General features: G+C 39.4%; 1 pseudogene; it reads left to right on the top strand.

Annotated features, from left to right (window-relative positions):
• The first annotated feature begins 1,647 nt into the window (after positions 1–1,647).
• LOC138041782 (uncharacterized) lies at positions 1,648–5,377 on the top strand (annotated as a pseudogene).
• Positions 5,378–7,921: the final 2,544 nt, after the last annotated feature.

The following is a 7,921-nucleotide window of genomic DNA, read 5'->3' as shown; positions in this document are numbered from 1 at the left end:
AGATAAATTGTAATGTCTTACACAGCCAACCGGTAAAAAAGTAGAATATTCGGATATTTTCTCACCACTTCAGTTTTAACACGTGCGTCGGCTTCGTCAACATTTTCCTGATTTTCAGGTGACTCGTCCTCGGCAACTAAGGAACCGTAGCGGTTGTAAGTTACAGGGCCGTCTCTAGGTACTAATTCGCGGATGTCCAGGGAACTTTCTGATTCACTCGGCATTTCTTTCTCAAGGTCAGAAGCCATGTTTCTCACCTCGCGCGATCGCGGCTGTAGACAAATGCCGTCACGGTCATGCATCTGGGTTCGTTGCGGTCAATGCTCACATTTCATAATAAACAATGTGCCGTGCATCACGGTAAGTGACAAAGGGTCTTTAAGACCATTTAAGGGGTCACCCAGAAGTCATACCAGCAGAGGCCCTTTGGCTCACAGGTCCTCACACGTCCGTGCGACGAAACAGCTCCTTTTCTGAGGTTAAAAACCTGGCTACCGGCCTATTAATTAATCATTTGTCAGAAAGAAGAAATTCCTGTCCTCTTTAAAAAAAGTTGACATGCATTGCTTACGTGTGGTAGTGAAGTAACACAGCGATTTATTCCATAATGTCAACTGAGCTGTGTGTTGTCTTCCAGGAGATTCCAGTTGTCCTTGCGTAATATGTAGCTCTAACAGTGCACGATATTGTTTTGGTATTGTCTATCATTGTATAGTTTCTCTCGCAGCCGTTTTTAGGATGTCACGCAACGTTCCCCCAAAAGTAACGGCTGCTGACATCCGAACCACATACCTTTCTCATTGTCCTTGCGGTTTGTTTGCGGTCCATTGAACAGACCCATCACGTTTCGCGCGAAAATTTGGATGTGGTAGATAATCTAACTAGTGCCACTGATCATGTCGGTGGAGACACCGAAGAAAATTGTCGATGAGAGTCCAAAATGCTTCACATGTTCATCGCAGTGCCCTGCTAAAGAAAGAGTATACATTTTTGGAAAAACATCTCACAATTTCGCTGAAATTATAAAATCTACGATTAACATAGACGTCAACTGCTACGCCAACAACGACACGAACACTAAATTGTTTGTTTGCAAGACATCGTGCTACAAGCGGTTGTTAAAGTTTCAGCGAGCAACTGAGAAATTAGAAGAAGTTAAAAAGGAAATACAAGACGCCTTTCAAGCTAGACCAAGGGCTAAACGCTTGCTTCGACCTACAAATGGAGATCAGGAGGAAATAAGCGCGTGCTTGCCGTCAACAAACCGAGCGAAGGCGTCGAGAACACTCCAATTTAGCTCGGCCAACGTCTCTTCTACCACTTGTGCTTCTTCATTTGCCAGTCAGCCACTGCTAGCTGGAGCGAACCCGCTTAGTTATGATCGTGGCTTCCTATCACCGATACAGGGAGTCGATCCGAATTATCGAGTGTTTCCACACGTTGACACAACACACGAATTCACCTTTGACCTCAACCCCTTCGTGCTCGTCGGCAAACCTGAATGAAAATAGCCCCGTGGAAACTCAGCAAGTGAGACTATCCGTGCAGTACCCCAGTAAAAAGCTGAATAAGACGCTTCACGGAAGTTATCAGAACGTTGGTAAAGCACTCGCTCATGGAGTATCCTCAAGAATTGCAACAGCATTGATGAATTGCTTGCCGGTGAGAAATCACATTTTAGGAAACGTAATGAAAGGGGTCTCGAAGGAAGTACCTGGTCTGTGTTCCAAAGCAAATCCCTCGATTCTCAGAAAAACGGGAAAAAAGGATCTGGAGAAGTTTGACATAGAGGATGTTTGCAAGGAGTGGCGCGAGAGAGCTCCAGTTTTTTACTCCTTTCTTCTCACGTCTGCTGTCAACAAGAACACGAAAAATTCCACGTGGTTTGGAAGCCTCGCCGTTGCAGGATCTGTTCTGTTAAAACCGAGAAACTGAAATGAGCGCCACTGCCGCGATTGTCGGTGTTCTTCTCAAAAGTAAAGCAGCGGAGGTATGGTTATAATTTGTTTCAGTAAAATTGTTAATATATCCTAGACTAAACGCAAATGTGGCCTAGTGACCTGCTAATTTCCTGTTCTTTACCATGGATAACATTTCGCTTCTTTTCCTCCTCCCGTTCTCTTCATTCCCGCACTCCACTATAAGAACGCCTCTGTTTACCACTTACCTTCCATTCATTATTTTATGATTCGTGTCTAATATGTTGTCGCGGAAATTCTCACGAATTACTAGTTGATTTTGGGAGGCACTAAAATTAAGGCTTACTTTATTACTATTACTATTATTAATATTATTATAATAGTATTATTATTATTATTATTATTATTATTATTATTATTACTATTATTATTATTATTATTATTATTATTAATTTTTTTTTTTTTTGTTATTCACAAAGCAAAACACAACTAAATTGTTTCTTTTTCTTTTCTACTGCAGATTAAAATGCACACATAAAACTTATGGCCCTATGATATTCCTTTTTACTCAATAGGCTATCCTATGCAGATTCAACAAGCTGAAGTTTGCAAACTCAAACCGCCAAACTTTGAGAACTCTGGATACTTTGGGTGAAAACCATGACAGCTATTTAAAGCAGACGAGAGAGAGGATTACAAAGGAAAATGAAGATCTGCACCTCCTTAAAGAGAAGATCAAGAGTTTAAATAATGTACATTCTTCTCATCTTTCTTCTGTATCAACATGTAACTGCAGTGGAGAATTGTCTGCACTGAGGAAACAAGCATTTGAGCTAGAGAAGTCCAGTCATCCTGGTTTTGTGATTTCGTTTGACAATTTGGATATTCAGTTGCAAAGGAAAAATATGTCAATGGAATCACAAAACCGGAGTTACCACTGGGTAAATCATCAGAAGATTGAGAACCGTGTGTCTGGGGCTAATCTCAAATCAAAAGGACCGAAAGCAAACCTGGAGGAAGTTTCAAACCTCAAATTTCTTCCAACTCTTGACGACCAACAGCGACAACGGTCCAACTATATTATACTCACCGCATGGATTCTGGTTAACTACTTTGATGTTTTGGCTCCTCTGAAGGATGCATGTATCCTTCATATCCCCCACAAATACACTAGTGAGATGGGTCAGAAGTCTAAGAAGGTGTATCCCCTCTTTTAATGTGTAAAAGTATTAACTAGTACACCTGAACAATATAACCACTGACCTATAACATAAACATTAACTGCCAGGGTACCATTATATACAGATACAAGGCCAAATTAATTTTTGGGAAGTTGTCTGGTGACCATAATACACAGGGTAACCAATATATACGGGGCCATTGTACACAGGTTTGACTGTATATTACAGAAGGTAATTAATGTTAGATAACAGGTTTGAGATTTTACATACAGTGGAAGAGTTTGATGACCAATAATCTTAAGAATTTTTACTTTGATATATGACCAGAGGTTCTCTGCAAAATGTAATTGTTTTAGTAACCACACCATTCTGTTTGTGCTGTGGTTTTTAAACTGCCTTAGTAAGGTTTTCAAGTCAATTAATAACAACATGATATCTTAATTTTCATTTAAAGTTATAATGTTTACTTTTCAGGTTCCACTTGGCATCATTTTCAAAAATGAAAACATCAATGAAGACATGGTTTCTATCCTGCAGCAATTATTTTCCTACCTTTCAAAAACTGGAGATGGTGGTGTTGATGGTCAGCTATTCTCCGGTGACCAACTAACAGTCGAAAGGGCGGTTAATGTCATTTCCTCTGTAGCAAATGGTTTTAGCCCAGAGGATCGTTTAGAAGGCATTAACCTTCAGTTGGGTGATTGGCTTGCAGCTGTGAAAGTTTTAAGTGTAAGTGCCACAACTATTACAGTAATAGCTACATGTAGTAAGGACAATAAATATTTTATTATTAGTTTAGACTGACTTTGTCAAATGAATGTTTTTTTTTTTAAGCAAGTTTATCTGACTTCCGGTTTCTACCCGCCCAGATTGTTTTTACTCAGGCATTAAAAGAGGATAAGATTCATAATAGCAGTGGTAACAGTAATGAAAGGAAATTGTTATTGGAATTTTCCCCTATGTTCACCTGATACCTATTGAACCAACAAATACTAATCATAAGCTACTTTTTTCAACAGGTAATATACTCCAGATTCTTCAGTGGCAAGTCAGATTCAGATCTCTGCACCCTTTTTCAGACCGCACCCTTATCAACAGGAGGAACGTAACAGGTGATCCTCATTCTTCTTACAGGGCAAACAGGGACTTTCTCCATGTCATTTTCCAGTCACGAGTGATCACAGCTGCAATGACAGTGTTAGGTTTTGAAGACAAATCAAGTGCCCCAGAACACTACCCACTGCCAAAAGACATAGAGAAAACAAGAAAAGCCCAGAGACTTGAGTACCTCCATGGCATCTTTGAAAAGGTGGTTGATTCTTTCATTTTCCAGTCGGGTGAAGAAGTGCAAAAACTAGTGGATGGAGTTTTGACTGAAGAAGAAAAAGATATTTTGCAGTAGCAAGAACTTACTGCTGAGGGGAGATTTCCCTGCAGATTTCCAGGATGCAACAAGTCCTTTAAGTACAATGGCAGAGCAAGAAGGAACCATGAACTGTCCCATGATCCACCTGTTCAGTTTGATGATTCCATGATACTGAGTTAGTCTACACCTGAATGCACAGCCCCTCAAAAAGAGACAACAGCAGGTGATGATGTATACAACTATAACTGTGCACTACTGGCAGATTGCTTTTCATTTTTCAATTTTCTCGATGCTATTAAAGAAGGGGATGGAGAACGAATTATGCGGCAATACAAGTACATCATGCTTTATTGTAAGGCTGACGGATCACATAGCACAAAGTACGCACTAGAATGTTTATATCAGTGTTTCTTCTTGCTTGCACTGTTATCACAAAGAGACAGTGAGCGGTTTGTTTGGAACCGTTCTGTTAACAATAGTGGCAGAAAAGGTGCTAATATCCCAATTGATGAAGACACAGAACATGACAACAATGCCATAAAGCAAGGCATTAGAAATCTTGGGCCTAATGTCACTGAGAATGCTGTTCAAAGAATATATTTTGCACGAAGTCCAACAGCATCAATACTGGGCAACCTTGATGATGGCATCAACGACAGTTGCCATCGGGCAAACATTCCCATGGAAATCTGCAAAGGGACTTAAATGAGCTCATCAAAAGAGCATTTGAATTTCGAATATTCAGTTAAGTTGAAGGACGCAGTTACAAGATATTTAACGGCTTCCACAGAGACAGACTTGCTGATTTCACTTTTGAAAGCAAAATAAACAATATTTCGCAGCACCTATTAATTCACCTTTGTCTCAGATTCTTGACATCAACATGGGCTACAAGTATTCCACGAGACTAAATGTCCATTCACAATTTATTTATAATAGATCATCCAAATTCATGGCCTCAACAGTTGCTAATACAGCTGAAAGAAGTTCTGTTTCTTGCGAATTACAAACAGGTTCTTGCTCTAATAAAGAATCGTCTATTTGGGAAAGAGACAAATTATCTAGAATCATCTCAAATAAGTCATCTTGGAGAAACTCATTCCACTCATCAAGAAGCTCCTCGTCAAAATCATAACCATTCTCCTCTAAAGGAGAAGGCTCAGATGACTGTATGCCAAATACTTCACTTGATCTTCCATCAGACTAAGCAACGGAGACACAACAACAACAATGTGCCCGCTTTCGTCGGAAACATGGTCAAACACGAGCGGCAGAGCCTCGTATATTAACGATTTCCCAGATCCTGTAGGCAAGTTAACAAAAACATCTTCCTTCTCGACGAAGATTTTTCTGATTGCGAGCTTCTGGTAAATATTAAGCTTGGAAATTTTGAACTTTGACGACGCTTTGCGAAAAGCTGCTTGAAGCGCCGCCATTTTGATTTATGTTGCTTGTGATATTTTCCACGTGAGGACCCCGATAAAAAGCCATATTTGATTGAACGAGTCTCAAACGGCGAGTCTGGCGCGAAAAGGTTTCTGAAAATGGAACCCAAGCTGTGATTGGTGAATTTGGAGAAAGGAATATGGTTCGGATGTCAGCAGCCGTTACTTTTGGGGGAACGTTGCGTGACATCCAAAAAACGGCTGCGAGGGAGACTAATCATTGTAGTGCCATGGTAGAAGTCTTGGGTAAATAGCCTGAGAAGACATGTGGTTACTAGCAAAGTACTGAACCCAGAAAGATTGAAGAAAATAAATGGGAAGTGAAAAACATTGTCTTCTGGGATGACATGATGACAGTTGTCTTTGCGTAATATGCAGGTCTAACAGTACACGATATTGTTTTGGTATTGTCTATCATAGTAGCGCCATGGTAGAAGTCTTAGATAAAAAGCTCCTTGAGAAGACATGTGGTTACTAGCAAAGTACTGAACCCAGAGAGATTGAAGAAAATAAAAGGGAATCGAGAAACATTGGCTTGTGGGCTGACATGTTGATCATGCAACTTCTTTCCACCACAAGTGTAAGCGTGCACTGACAGCTTTGTAAACAAGCTTAAAAATTAAGTTTTTTTATTCCGTATCCGGTCGGGTTAGAATCTGGATGGGCGACCTAAGAAATATACCACTCAGTAACTGAAGCATAGGACCGAAAATTCTATTTTAATGCTATCAAATGCGAACCAAGCAAGATACAGATTTTGTAAGCTTGCTTTATGCAAAACAAATATTGATGTAAAAGTAAATAAATATGGATACACAGTTTTTAAGAAGAACAGAAGGAAGTTTCAGGACGGTCGATCGAGAATAAAATATTTTGCCATCGGTAACAAATTTACGACATGAAACAACATTAATTTTGAACCACGAATATAAAAAGTTACCATCAGCGAAAAACATTTTGGAAGATTTTAGTTGTTTTGTTATAATTGTACTTTTGGCTGCACCGAGTAAATCGCACATCGAATTCAGGGGGCGCAGTTATCAAGTTACCGCGGCATGTTTACTCGCGATTCAAGGAAAAGGTTCTTCATGGAAACGGTTTGATCCTGAAATTTTAGTTTGTTGTAATATTGCGCATATTTGACACGACTGAGTTTTTTCTCTTCACGCACGTAATGAAATAGGAAGGGGTTTTTGCCTCTAATAGCAAATATGTTGTTTGTTTCAAAAAATTGTTCGCTGGAAAAGGTGGCCTTCATGAATTCATCATGTTTTATAATATGCGAGCTTAACTGGACAGTTTTTATGGCAATAGTAAAGCATTTTCGTGTCAAAATGAGGTTAGCGTCTTTCTGTTGTGCTAACTTAATTAAATATAAATATACATTCTGCCTCGTGAGTTTGTTATTCTCGTTAACCAGCAATAGAGTCGAAAGTCATTGCAACGCGAATGGCGTTTTAGTGCATCTTATGTTGTTTGTTTCAATAAAATGTTTCGCTGGAAAAGGATTCTGTGATATTTTGTGCCTTTGTGAATTATAATATCATGTGTGTTGAATTTTCGAGCCATAGTTAATAGATGTAGGCTTGTTATGAAACTCGACAAGTTTCTTTGTGTCATGTTTTTGTTTCCTTTTTTGGCCTTGACAGTGCACAAAACCCTACAAAAACACTCTTTTTTCGGCAGGATAACCAATCAACAGCTTCGACTAATTTATTCGAAATTAACTTGCGAACCAAAAACAAAATATTGCGCAGGGTCACGGTCGGTTCAACATCTAATTGCTACTGTATTGTTCCTCCTTTTGAAATTCTCAGGGTTTCATAACCAGTCCCTAGATTAACTATATTCGACCTTAAGGTTGAAATGTGATACGGGAGGATATTTTTAGTATGCCTTGTAAGCAGGGAAGGTTCACGAAGATAAACAGGTCGGTTGGAAGCGTGCTTGAGTTTCAACAAAATGAGCCCAAAAATCAGCAAAAAATTGTGACGCCGATGAATAATAAAG

Source organism: Montipora capricornis, chromosome 3 (genome assembly GCF_036669925.1).
Source record: "Montipora capricornis isolate CH-2021 chromosome 3, ASM3666992v2, whole genome shotgun sequence".
Classification (NCBI taxonomy): Eukaryota; Metazoa; Cnidaria; class Anthozoa; order Scleractinia; family Acroporidae; genus Montipora; species Montipora capricornis.
This window is presented reverse-complemented; position numbering and strand designations above follow the sequence as displayed.